Raw genomic sequence first — 13,903 nt, 5'->3', positions numbered from 1 at the left:
TCTCCTTTTTTTAAAGTGTTAAAGCAGACATTTATTAAAATCCACTCATATAGTGTTTTACAGGCAAAACCAAAAAAACTAGTCCTTAACATTCAAGCAATCAACTTCATTCTCAGAAGTGCCTTCTCCCAATAAGATACTTCTGGTTATAGTCCTAAATATGATGCACTTAATTACACTACCTTCATAAGAACAATCCCTTTGAGATCCCAGAACCTGATCAGAGAGTGAAGAAATATTAGCAGAGAACCTTCCCCAAAATGCAATTCCTTGTGCTAGAGAAGTAGTGCAAAGCACAGGTAAGGTGGCAGCTCTTTAGAGGAGCATGCATACCCTCAGTGGGAGGGCCATAAGGAAAGCCGGAGGGCCCAGCTAGGATTCCCCTTGCTGCAGATTGTGGTCAGCTGGGGCTACGTGGTCTCCAGGCCTCTTTTTCTTCTTCACCTTCTGAGAAGCCATGGCCCCAGGAGTTTCATGCTCTGGAAGGGCTTTGGTAATTTTACTATGTGCTTTGCCCAAGGCCCCCGCTGTCATTTCAAACAGAATTTTGTCATTTCCATTTATGCTTCTTCCTCCATTTCTTCCTGATTGTTCATGCTTTTGAAAGTGTCCTCTGACATCTCTTTTATGATCCTGGGTTTTGTTATCTCTTTGGACAGTCTTGCAGGGTGGCCTGGATATTTGGGATCTTCACAAGATTCTGCATGAGGGACCAGCAGTTAGCGTAATGGCTATGTCGCTGGATTCCCATGTAGTCGACCGCGGTTCTAGTCCCGGACCTGGTGGCTTAAACTCATGCCGGGCGCGTGTGCGTGTATGCCCAAGATCCCAAGAGGAGAATGGAGAAGAAGGGATTGCGGCATGGCCATCCCCCCTGGGGGGTGATTTCTCGCTTTCTGTCTCTCTGTCTCTGTCTGTCTGTCTGGCGAGCGCATGCGCCCTATAGCAAAAACCTCCCTAAAAAAAATAAAAAAATAAAAAACAAGATTCTGCATGACCTTCATCATTTCTGTGCTCTTCTGCAGGGAGCCAGTCACTCTCAAGACAGCACGCTGGTTCTTCATGTGCCCACTGGATGCATAGAACTTGTCCTCATCATCCCTCCTTTGGCCAGACCACACAGACATCTTTCTGACCCTTCTTCGCAGTATCTTTGACATATCTTTTCATTTCTTCTTCCTTTTGGATATCTCTTACTTACCTATTTACCTGTCAGTAACTCTCATTTCCTTTCTTATCTTCAATAACTACTAATTGACCAGCTCTTTGGGCAGGTTCTCCTGGATTTTTCCAAACAGCCCAATGGTGAACTGAACTCATCTTGTCCTCTTTGGCTTTCCCTTTCCTGCACCCAGGCAGGTCACTAGCAGCCACCTCGGCAGGCTGGCAGAGACGGTGTTGCCTTTCATGTGCTATTAGTAGCCATTGCTGGTAATTGCTTAGGTACTTTAGGTCATTAATAGTTGCAAAATGATGACATTTTAATTCCTATAGTTTGCAGAGTCCTTTTTATCTTCTTTACATATAAATACTGAAGTATTTATGAGTGAAAGGACGTGATGTATGAGATTTGCTCTAGAATAATCTGGGGTGGAGATAAGTAAATAAGAGTGTAAAACGGAACAGGTTAGTCATGAGTTGATAACTATTGAGATTGAATTGTACGACTAGGAATTACACAGCTGCTGCGTGATGCAACTCTGGCAGATAAAAAGAAAATGAGTCATATGATTCTTCCAGTTGAATAGAATGATGGCTTTTTCTGGCACTATGAAAGGAGAGGTGCCAAGAAGTACTAAAGAGAGACACAGTCCAACAACCAAAACAGAGACAAGCTCTTAGCGCAACCCCAGGCCCATGACAGTCTCCAAAGAGGCTTATCCATGTTATTTATGTTATTATTAAACCCATGTTTTTGTTCTTCTTTAATTTCTCCAGCATTAACTTTGGCAAGGGACTCAAAAATTCATATTTATTTACCAACTTGACCTAAAATGTATGTGTGTGTGTGTGTATTAAAAAAAAAAAAAAAACCTTTTTTTTTTTTGGTAAAAAAACAGAGCTATTGAGTAAATCTGACCCTTAGAGGCACTGGTTTTATTTTATTTTCTTCTTCTTTTTGGAGAGATTTTTGCTATAGGGTACATGCACTTACCAGAGAACAGAGAAAGTGAGAGATCACTCCCTGGGGGATGGTCTCCTCCATTCTCCTTTTGTGATTTTGGGCATGCACGATAATGCTCTTGGCATACTTTCAAAGATGATGAGTCAGGGACTCAAGCCATGGTCAGTCATGTGGAAGTCCAGTGCCTTAGTCACTCTGACATTTTGTGACCCTTTATTTTATTCTTAACTTTGAATTTGTCATAGTTCTAATGGATTTTCCACTTTCACTCCTCCCAAAAAGACGATTCACTTCCCAGTAAAAATCTCATCTGCTTTTTCATTTAAGTAGTAATACAATTCATGATTTTGTGCTTGAATCCATCATCTCAAACTCTGAAATGAACAGAATTAGCCAGAATATGTGTTCCTAGCTTCCTTGAAACCATATAGAAGAAGCATCCAGAATCTTGTGAATAAATCCCAAGAATCCAAGAGATTAATTCCTCTACATTTCTCTTGCCGAGAGAACACAAGGCCAATCATTTAATATCACCTATCAGGTGGTGATATCACCTAGCAGGTGGCATAGTGGGTAAGGTGTTGGACTCCCACATGGCTGACCATGGTTCAAGTTCTGGACCTGGCAGCTTGACAGTCATGCCAGGTGCATGTACATCCTTATCCAAGATCAAGATGGAGGTTCAGGTACTGAATCAGCCCTCTACTTCCTGAACCCTAGACTGGGCAGGGGTTTAAATGCTAAAGGGCCTACTATCCCTCTGCTTATTCTAACTCTAAGACTGCAGAATCAGGTTGAGGGTACAGGGGCTGAATCATCCTTGCCTCCCAGACCCTAGACTGGGCAGGGGGCTTCAGGTGGAGAATAGCTACTAAAGGGCCTGCTATCCCTCTCCTGATCAGGAACTTCTCATATCCTTTCCCCGAACGTTTAAATCTTTTCCTTTATCATGACAAAAATACAAATAAAAAAAGATAGCTTTTTATCCTGATCAGGAACTTCTCATATCCTTTCCCAGAACATTTAAATCTTTTCCTTTAACATGACAAAAGTACAAATAAAAAAAGATAGCTTTTAAAAAAAGTAACCTTAAAAAATAGTAAGGACTTTTGAAGAGATGGTTGCTGGTGGGGTGGGAAGTGATGTAAGGATGGCAGAAGGGCATGAGACTCAAGATGGTGGTGGCTGGATAGTTCACTGACAGACTGAGGTGAAGGTCCCTGGGAAGTAAAAGAGACCAAGAAGCATCCCCTCACTGCTTCTCAGGGACCACGGAGCACAAGTGCTTATTTACTTATTTGTTTATTTTATGAATAAGTGAGCCATATACATTGTCAACATGGGATAGAGATCAATATCATCCACCAAGAGTGAGAAATTTATAAACCTCACAGACCAAGCCCCCAAAAAATCCTGGAAGAGAGAATTTTAAAGAATAAAAAAAAGTGCAAGATGATACTAGCTGCAGTTTAAAAATGAGAAATCCCAGATTACCTGTGACATGGAAAAACTGGATAAAAACTGGATTTTAATCCAGTTCAACACCTGCAATTAAATGATAAAGTACTGAAAGACATGCATAAGACCCTGCATGTAACCTTTGAATGTATTCTACAACTGTATGAAAAAGAGAATCCAGATATTTATAAAGAATTGAGAAAGCTAGAATTAGAATATGAAGGGAAGAGTGCTCAACTTAGCCAGTATTTTAATGCCGTCAAGAATGCTCAGCATGTTGGGACCAACAGTTAGCTTCATGGCTATGTCGCTGGACTCCCATGTAGTCAACCGCAGTTCACGTCCCGGACCCGGTGGCTTAAACTCACGCCGGGCGCGTATGCATGCCCAAGATCCTGAGAGGAGAATGGAGGAGAAGGGATTGCGGCATGGCCATCCCCCCCCAGGGGGTGATTTCTCGCTTTCTGTCTCTCTGTCTCTGTCTGGCAAGCGCACGCACCCTATAGCAAAAACTTCTCCAAAAAAAAAAAAGAATGCTCAGCATGTGGACGGTATTCCTTTTCCAGATACGCCACATGCTCCTTCCAACATCTTGATCCAGGACATTCCACTTCCTGGGGCCTAGTCACCTTAAGAGGTATGGATCTCCAATCTGGCTTCCTCTTCTTGGACATGGTGTTCCATGTTTGCCTCTGAGCAGAAAACATCCTGAGTCTCTCCCTGGTCCACCTTCTTCTAGAATTTTGCAGATGTATGGGTGTAATGTGGGCTTTATTTTATTTTATTATTTTTTTAACTTTAAAAAAAATTATTTACTTTTGTTTATTTTACGTACTTTCACTGGACATCTTCACCACAGCATATAAAATGTGATTTTCCAACCAGAATACACTGTACAGTGACTTAATCATACATGTTGTCATCGACAAATAATTTTTTGTTTCATATATATTTATATATATATATATTTACACACACATGTATATATTTTTCCCCCTATTTCTCACCCTCTGCCATTTCCTATCCTCCTCCCACCCTGTCTCTGGTATCTGCAGTTGCTTTCCACTCCTTTATTCTTTCCCACATTATATTGATTCACAAAATATCTTAATTTATCTAACTACTTTCAATAGTAAGTTCAGCTGATATATACATATTTGTGAACAAACGTTGACCTAAGGCATGAAACTCTGGGTAGAATGAATATACTATGAAATAGCACATAACTGAGGCTATACAGTTTACTGTGGTTACTAAAGAGGTATTTTTAAATACATTTTTTTAATTTCAAGGAAGGAAGATTTCCTCTCTCTCACTCTCACCCTCTGTCTCTCTCTGGTCAAATTTTTAAAAAAATGAATGAATAAATAAAATAAAATAAATAATTTTAAAAATACATATATACCTTTTTAATTTCAAGAAAGGCAGTTTTAGCTTTAATAAATCAAAGTCAAAGAATATTAAGAGAACTTTGCTTAATACTTAAAGCCAGGAAACAGATTAGGATTCTGTTCGAATAGTAGTTACACGGACCTGTCCACAACTAGAGAAATGACAAAACTCCTTAACACTGGAAAGCAAAACATAGAAGAGCAGTCAAAAGTCATAAAATTCTATTTTACCAGTTCATACTCATGTATTTTATCTTCTGCTGTGGTCTGATCTCTCTGTTTAAATTCTGGAAGATAACATTCAACTCTAGACTTGTCCCTACAATTAACCTTAGTTGTTTTAGAACTCTTATTTCTGTGTGTCTGACTTTAGTTTTCCTGGGATAGCACTCCTTTCAGAACTTCTTGGAGAGCTGGTCTGGTGTTGGTAAATTCTTTCAGGTTTTGTTTATCTGTGAATGCTCTTGTCTTCTCTTCCCATATGAAGGATAATTTTGCCAGATATAGTATTCTTGGTTGAAATTGTTTTTCACTCAACACTGAATATATTTTCCCATTCTTCCCTTGCTTGCATTGTTTCTGATGAGAGGTCCATTGTTAGCCTGATAGGATATCTTTTGTAGGTAACATGACGTTTCTCTCTTGCCAGTCTGAGTATCTTTGTCTTTGTCTGTGGTTTTGGTCATTTTGGCTATAATGTGCCTTGGAGAAGATCTTCTTGCACTGATCCTATTTGGGCTCCTTTATATTTCTTGCGTCTGGATCTTTGAATGCCTCTCTAGGTTTGGGAAGTTTTCTTCCATGATTTCATGGAATAGATTGTCAATGGTCTTATTATTAGTCTCTTCACCTTTGGGGACACGGATTAACCAGATGTTTGGATATTTAATGGTATCTAGTATTTCTCTTATATTACTCTCACTTTTTTGGGCTATTTTCTCAATCTTCATGGTGGATTTTACCAGTCCAGTGATTCTATCTTCTACATCTGAGATTCAGTTTTCTGTATGATCTAGTTTGCTTTTAATACTTTCAAAGGAGGCTTTGACTTCCTGTATTATAGCCTTCATTTCCAATAGTTCCATTTGATTCTTTTTTAATGGTGTGTATTTCCTCTTTCAGCTCTCGCAAGAAATTCCTCACCTCCTGGAACTCATCGGCATTTTTCTTCTGGTTTTCATTATCTCTCTTCTCTTCCATCTCTGTTAGTTTTGTCACTATGAATACTCTAAATTCTTTATCATATATTTTCATGAATTCCATTGTACTGTCTGTGGATGATGAGGAGTTTTTTGTTTGTTTGGTTTTTTTCCCATTGGTGGTTAGGTATTTCCTTGGTTTTGCATCTCTCTTGCAACCCTGTAGTGATTTCTAGTCATCTGATGGGTTATTTGTTTCTTTCTAATTTTTAGAAAATCAGTCTGAGTGATCTGAGGCTCACAGGAGGATGTGATCTGCAAAATCTTTGGTGTTGTGGTTTTCTTCCTTTGTGTCTTAGATACAGTGGGAATTGAGGAATATGAGGACCCAAATAGTTTTCAGATTTTGGCAACTTTCACTTAGACTTGTCTAGACACTCAGTAGATAAAGGTTGAGCAGCAAAGTGATGAGGAAAAAGAAAAAGGATAAGAAAACAGAGAAACAGAGAAAGAAAAAATAAGAGAAAAATGGATAAAGCAAAAAAAAAATATTTGTTTGTAAATTATTTAAAAAATGAAAACTGTGAAGCTTGCTTGTACACCATGCAAAATTACTACATCTCAGCTATCCTGGTGGACTCAGTCTTCTTCTGGCCTGCCTTCTTTTTGCCTAGATGGGAGGGGAGAAGGGGAGAGGATTGTTACCAAGATAAAAGAGGATTTCAGAGTCAAGAAAAAACTTAATCTTAAAAAATTTTTTAAAAGAAAAATTTAAAAAAAAGAAAAGATAGAGACAGAGAAGCAGAAAAGGACAGAGAAAGAGATACAGGGGCTCTACCAGGGTAGATTCTCAGCAGAACATTTTCGTTGCTCTTATCTCTGAAATCACTAGATCTCAGCTTTCATGGTGGACTCAGTCTTCTCTGTGGGCTTTACTCTTGTCTTCTCCCTTGTAGGCAAGACAAGGACATGTTATATTGTCCCAAACTTTCTCAACAAGATCACGGTGATGATATTTCCAGCAGCAGTGAAGATGACTGCTATCCTGAGGACATGGATCAAGATAAACATAATGACAGTACTGATGATGGAGACAGTGATAGATCGGATGGAGAAAGTGAGGGGGATGAATTTGTGCATTGTGATGATAGCAAAAGGAAAAACAATGAAGAAAAGCGTCTTGACCGAGTGCACAACATGCAGCTATATGTGAAAAATCAAGGAAGAAGAACGTGAAGGAACTGACTCCTCTATAAGCCATGATGCTTTGAATGGCAGGCCAGAAAACCCAGAGGATGTACAAGTAGAGAAAAGCAATTGCAAAAACAGCATAAAGAGGAATTTCATTCGGATGGCACATCCACTGCTTCTTCACAGCAGCAGGCACCTTCACAATCTGTTCCTTCTTCTCAGATACAGACACCTGCCATGCCAGAACCACCTCCTCTCAGACCTTCTCCTGCCCCACCTTTATGGCCTCCTAAGCCACCCACAGACCTTCCTCCTGGGTCTCCTCCAGGAGCTCCTCTATTCCTGAGACTGACTAGAACCCCAGGACTCTATGGACTTTTACCCTGAATTTAACTTGAGGTCTACCACCAGGTTGACCTCTGGCCTGCCCCCAGTTCCACCTCCCAGGTCTGCTTCCTGGTCCGCTTCCTAAAGAACTCCCACCAAAGCTACCTCCCCCTACACCTGCAGGTATCCCTCCACCTCCTCCTGGCATGATGTGCCTACCTTTGATGCCTCCTCTTGACCCTCCCCACCTGGGCTTTCTCTCCCAGTTCTCTTGCCCAATCCAAGTGTTGTAAGCAACCAACCTGATCCAGCAACCCAGAAAGGATGACACAAGTGCAGCCACCATTGAGAAGAAAGCCACAGCAACCATCAGTGCAAAGCCACAGATCACTAATCCCAAGGCAGAGATTACATGATCTGTGCCCACTGCACTGAAGAATTGGGTGAATAAAGGGGCTATGGCTACTCCCCCAAAGAAAGGATGCTTCTGCTGAGCCTCTTGCCAGAGGATCCTCCTAACCTGGTCCTTCTGCTCCTGTCTCAGTACAGTCTAGGTACAATATTTATGAAGCTTTCATGAAAGAGATGGAAGGGTTACTGTGACAGCTTTTGATGGCAGAACAGGCTTCTGTTCACAGCAGTGGTTCTTGGAAAAGAGGCTCTTTCAAAGTTAGTTGAAAGAGTTATTTTCACTGTTAAGGTTTTTTCTAATTTAAGTCAAGGAATGGCCCAAATTTAGCCTTGTTAAGATTTTTCTTCATATAAGGACTATTTCATTTAGTGGATTGGTTATTGAAACAGTGCTGCTAGCACCCATTCCCTTTCATTCCCTCCCCGTTTCTTCCCCTTCTCCAGTTCTTCAGACAGTTGTGATCAGGGGGCTCTTAGTTACTTAATTGTTTTGACTCTCCTCTTGTGTTCTAATAGGCACTGGAGTAGAGATTTCTGAAACAGCAGTTTATTTCGTCTTGTCTTTCGTATTTGAGTTATTTTTAATATTTTCTTGTAATTATTTATAATATTTTACCTGTGAAATGGGTCATAGTGTCATTTCCTAATACAAGGCAGTACATGTGCACAAAAATGTGTACGTCTTTGATTAAAATTATGTCCCACTAACCTACACTTTTGAGTGTTTCATGAAAAAAAAGTTCTACATCAAGAAAAAAATGTTAAGGACTTTTCCATCTGTGTTTAAATCTTTTTCTTGTTATTTCAAATGAAATTTCTCTATTCAATTACCATGTTAGATCATGCAAAAAGCAAGCATTTAAGTAGAATAAAGAGAATTCATTTAGGGACCAGCGATTAACGTAATGGCTATGTCGTTGGACTCCCACATAGTCGACCACAGTTCGTGTCCCGGACCCGGTGGCTTAAACTCACGCCGGGTGCGTGTGCGTGCGTGCCCAAGATCCTGAGAGGAGAATGGAGGAGAAGGGATTGTGGCGTGGCCATCCCCCCTGGGGGGTGATTTCTTGCTTTCTGTCTCTCTGTCTCTCTTTGTCTTTCTGGCGAGCGCACGCACGCTATAGCAAAAACCTCTCCAAAAAAAAAGAGAGAGAATTCATTTATACATCTTCAAAATATAAACTGTCATTCATCTCTTGTTGTTTTTATGTACTTTTCTTTAAGGTGAATTTTAACTAGAAGTTGTGTCCATGAAGTAAATGGTATCTTAGGAAGAAACTTGTCATTTCACCTTAGGAGGAAGAGCAATAGTTCAACTTTATGGTTATGCTTTAAAGTTTAAGGAACAAAATAGTAAATAGCAATGGGATTTATAAATATTTTACTGTGTAGGATATGCTTGCAAAAATAGAGTTCCTGGGCTGGCCCCATAGCCTACTGATTAAGATAGCCAGATTCCACATGGCTGACTACAGCTGAAATCCCAGCCTCCACAGCTTGAAAATCACACAGGGTTCAGGACGTGTGTGCATATGTGCCCCAATTCCTGACACGATGGAGAAATGAAGGAGAGGGGATTGCAGCATGGCCATGCCCCATTGGAGGGTGCTTTCCCCCTCTTCCTTTCACCCTCTCTGTCTCCCTCTGGAGAGTACATGCATCCTCTGGTGATTAAAAAATAGTGTCTGCAACTCTCTGAGGGTTGTTAACTGGTTTGAGTCAAGGCCAAGGAGAGGCACATGTGGAAAAATTATTTCATGATTTCCTCAGCTGAATATCAACAGAGTTACCAAAACAAGAAAAGTGACAGTGAGGTTTTGGGATGCCAAAGGCAGCTTTCCTGTCTTTAATGTCTGTAGCGTGGTGAGGTAGCCTGAGGATTCATGGGTTCTTCCTCTTACCCTCAACCATTGATTTCAGAACATTTCCAGATGAATAGCCTTGTATATATCAAAAGTCTGAGAATATGAGGTATTTTGTTTTGTTTTCTGAATGGAATAAAAGAACGTTACTGACAAAATGAAAACTCGACTAGGCTGAAAATTGTATTTCTTCAGGCGTCAATGAGATCAACAGTTTATTTAGGGAAATGAGAGAGTAAGGTCTACAAAATACAAAGGCCCAGATTTTGCCTGCTTAGCAGCTAGTTTCCTTCTGGGAAAAAAAAGGTTCTTTCAACCAGCTGGTGGCATGGTGGCTAAGGTGGCTGGATCCCACGTGGCCAACTGTAATGTTTGAGTACCTGACCCAGGCGCCTGTGTGGGACATACATACATGTCCCAAATCCAGAGAAGAGAATGGTGGGGAACAGACTGAGGCATGCCCACTCCTTTGGGGCGATGCTTTCTTACTTGCTCTCTCTCTCTCTGGCAAATGTACATGCCCTGTAGCAAAATTTAAAATAAATAAAAGTTCTTGGCCTGATTTTGGGTGCTAGGAGAAATGGAATACCTGACCATAATCTGTGTTTCCTGATCCACCAAGGCAAATGCTGGAGCATTTTTAATGGGTTTGCAGGTAAAATGATTTCCTGAGACAGTGATTCACAATTCCATTGTGCTTATTCCTACCACAATGCCACTTCCCCCTCAGTCCCCACTTAGGACCTCCTGGGAGTTTCTCATGACTAGTTGTCTCGTAAGGGAAAAAAATAACCTTAGTTTACAGTTTGCTAACTCATTATATGACATCGGCTAGAAGCAGACTACTGCAGATTATAGCTGTACTCAGAAGTAGCCCTGAAGGTCTCAGAAAAATGAAAATCCTTCCCATGGGAGTAACTTTAAATTGTAGATCAGACGACTCACTTTGTCTAGAACAATGGTTGATTGAGGTAAGGATCTATATAAATTCACGGTCAAGGGAACCAGCAGTTGGCATAATGGCTATGTCACTGGACTCCCACATGGTCAACCGCGGTTCGCGTCCCGGACCCGGTGACTTAAAACTCATGCCGGGTGCGCGTGCGTGCGTGCCCAGGATCCCGGGAGGAGAATGGAGAAGGGATTGCGGCGTGGCCATCCCCCCTGGGGGTGATTTCTCGCTTTCTGTCTCTATGTCTCTCTCTGTCTGTCTGGCGAGCCCACGCACCCTATAGCGAAAACCTCTCCAAAAAAACAAAAAAAAATTCACGGTCAATGCCTGAGAGCTTGGCTGGATGTTCAGGGACTTGGAAGGAACAAGATTAAGGAACTGATGCTAAGGAAGTTTGGGAAAGAGGTGTGAGATTGTGACCATTTGTTATCTGTACGAATACTCTCCACTGAGGAGGCTTCCTTATTGCACTGTTGAATTGCTTATTATGTACTAATTCAGAGTCAAAGTAGTCTTAGGGGCTGGACGGTGACATAGCAGTAAAATAAGATGCTCTGCAGGGCTAACCCACGTGGGAAGGCTCTGGATTCATGCCCAGGATCTCCTTGAACATATCTGGTGTGTGTCCATGATCCAGTGCTGGCTGAAGCCAGAAGGGCTACAGCATCTCGATCTTCTTGAGGGTATTGTCTGTCTTTCTATGTAGCTCTTGCTTATAGTAGAAATAAATAAAGTGAAAAGAAAATAAAAAGAAAGAAAGAAGCCTTTAAAAAGCCTAAAATATCTTCACCAATTTCCTAACACAATTTAGCTTTATTCGTCTGGACTATTTAAAGGCCACAAAGAAATATAATAGCCTCCTAAAAGTGATAAAGCATGCAGGGCCAGCCAGTAGTGTGGTGTTTAAGGTGGCTGTATCCCACATGGCCGACTCTGCAGTACAATTTCCAGACCTCGTGGCTTGAAAAGCATACTGGGTGTGTGTCCATGCATTCCCAAAGTCCCGAGAGGAAAATAGAGGAGAAGGGATTGTGCCATGACTATCCTCCTTGAGTGCTGATTCTCACTTTCTCTTTCTTTCTCTCTCTCTCCGTCTCTCTCCAAGTACATACCCCTATAGCATTTAGAAAAATTTTTACATACACATATATAATACATGCTTATGTCACATTCTTTAAACAAAATTTAGTAAGAAATTGAAAAAATAACAGTCAAATATGATCTATTCCCATAAATATTTTAAAATATTTTATTATATACCTGTTAGATTAAAAAGAAAATCACCCTGTGATTACTTTTATAGAAATAAAAAATAATGATCACATTTTAAAACACGTTAGGTTTAACCAAAAAGATGCCCAATGTAAATCTATAGCCTTTAATATTTCATTAGTAAATGTAAATGTCTTAAAAAGTCAGTGAATTTTTAAATATATTTTTAATTTAAAAAGTTACAAAATCAAGATGAAAATAAACCCAAAAGAGAAACAATTAATTAATAACAAAAGTGGCCATTAATGAAACAAAAAATATAGATCTTTGTTCAGAAAGTGAATTCAATTTTTGAAAGAACATTTAATAAAACTTTGACAAATTTCTACTTTATTTATTCCTAGTAGATGTTTTAAAACATCTATTAGTAATAAATTTAAAATAATCTATTAAAAATAAAAATAATACACATTCTGCACTTATGACGGTAGCATAAAATTATATACATACACTATGTGTAATTTTAAACAAATCATATGAAACAATGGTTTTCCACAAAATAAAAAAATACTAAAATTAAGTAAGATTTAGAAAAATGTAGTAAAAATTGTAGTCTTAAGAAGCAAGTGCAGGGACCAGCAGTTGGCGTAATGGCTATGTCACTGGACTCCCATGTAGTCGATATCGCGGTTTGAGTCCCAGACTCCCATGACTTAAATACATGCCGAGCGCATGTGCATGCGTGCCCAAGATCCAGAGAGGAGAATGGAGGAGAAGGGATTGTGGCGTGACCATCCTCCCTGGGGGGTGATTTCTTGCCTTCTGTCTCTCTGTCTCTCTCTCTCTCTTGTGAGCGCACACACCCTGTAGCAAAAACCTCTCAAAAAAAGAAAAGAAGAAGCAAGTGCAGAAAATTTGTGAGGCAAATTTAAATTTCTAAGAAACACATATCTACATTATAGGCAAATTTAACAAAAATATTCAGAAATTAAAGAAGAAAGCATTCTGATTCATTCTATAAAGCTTGTATAACTGATTCCAAACTAGGATAGCACCAAAAACGAAACTATGGAGGCAAATTTAAATTTCTAAGAAACACATATCTACATTATAGGCAAATTTAACAAAAATATTCAGAAATTAAAGAAGAAAGCACCAAAAACAAAACTATGGGCCATCTCATTTTTGGATAGAGATGTTTGAGCAAACATAGTTTTTTTTTTTTTAATAAAGATTTTTGCCATAGGGAGTATGAGCTCCCTGGAGAGAGACAGATAGAGAAGGAAAGTGAGAAATTAACCCCCGAGGGGATAGCCACTCCACAATCCCTTTTTCATTCTCCTTTTCCATTCTCCTCTCGGGATTTGGGCAGTGTCCATGTACCCGACATGTTTTTTTCAAGCTGCCGGATCAAGACTTAAACCACAGAACTGGCTTTGTGGGATCTAGGACCTTCACCACCACTATCAAACACAGCAAGTTTTTAAAGAATGTTCTCTCACAATCATGCTGGATCTAGTCAACCAGCACTCATCCTTCATTCTCAACTCTCCTGTGCCTACCAGTACTTCAGAACCTGAAAAGCTATAAACTACCTTTCCCAGACTCTCTTCCAGCTATATAATTGATGAAAATTTGGCACTGCCAGTTATATTCAACAGCATGAAATGTGGAAAGTAAAAATCAAATCAAATCTACTTTCCTGGTTTTGCTGATAACAAAGATCAAAAGTTGAGAATTTCCAGATGCCTCAGTTGTGGCTAGACTGAGAATTCTAGAATCCAGCCGCCAACCTCATGTGGGTAGAGAGACATTTATGGTGACAGTGGCATGAA

The 13,903-nt window shown here is 39.9% G+C and overlaps 2 pseudogenes; one reads left to right on the top strand and one right to left on the bottom strand.

The window, feature by feature from the left end:
- Positions 1 to 372: 372 nt before the first annotated feature.
- Positions 373 to 1,409, bottom strand: LOC102490293 (charged multivesicular body protein 3 pseudogene; annotated as a pseudogene).
- Positions 1,410 to 3,464: 2,055 nt separating this feature from the next.
- On the top strand, positions 3,465 to 8,234 carry LOC102489860 (WW domain-binding protein 11-like; annotated as a pseudogene).
- Positions 8,235 to 13,903: the final 5,669 nt, after the last annotated feature.

Source organism: Tupaia chinensis, unplaced genomic scaffold, assembly GCF_000334495.1.
Source record: "Tupaia chinensis unplaced genomic scaffold, TupChi_1.0 Scaffold000183_1, whole genome shotgun sequence".
In the NCBI taxonomy this organism is placed as follows: Eukaryota; Metazoa; Chordata; class Mammalia; order Scandentia; family Tupaiidae; genus Tupaia; species Tupaia belangeri.
The sequence above is the reverse complement of the archived record's forward strand: the minus strand, read 5'-3'. Positions and strand labels throughout refer to the sequence as shown.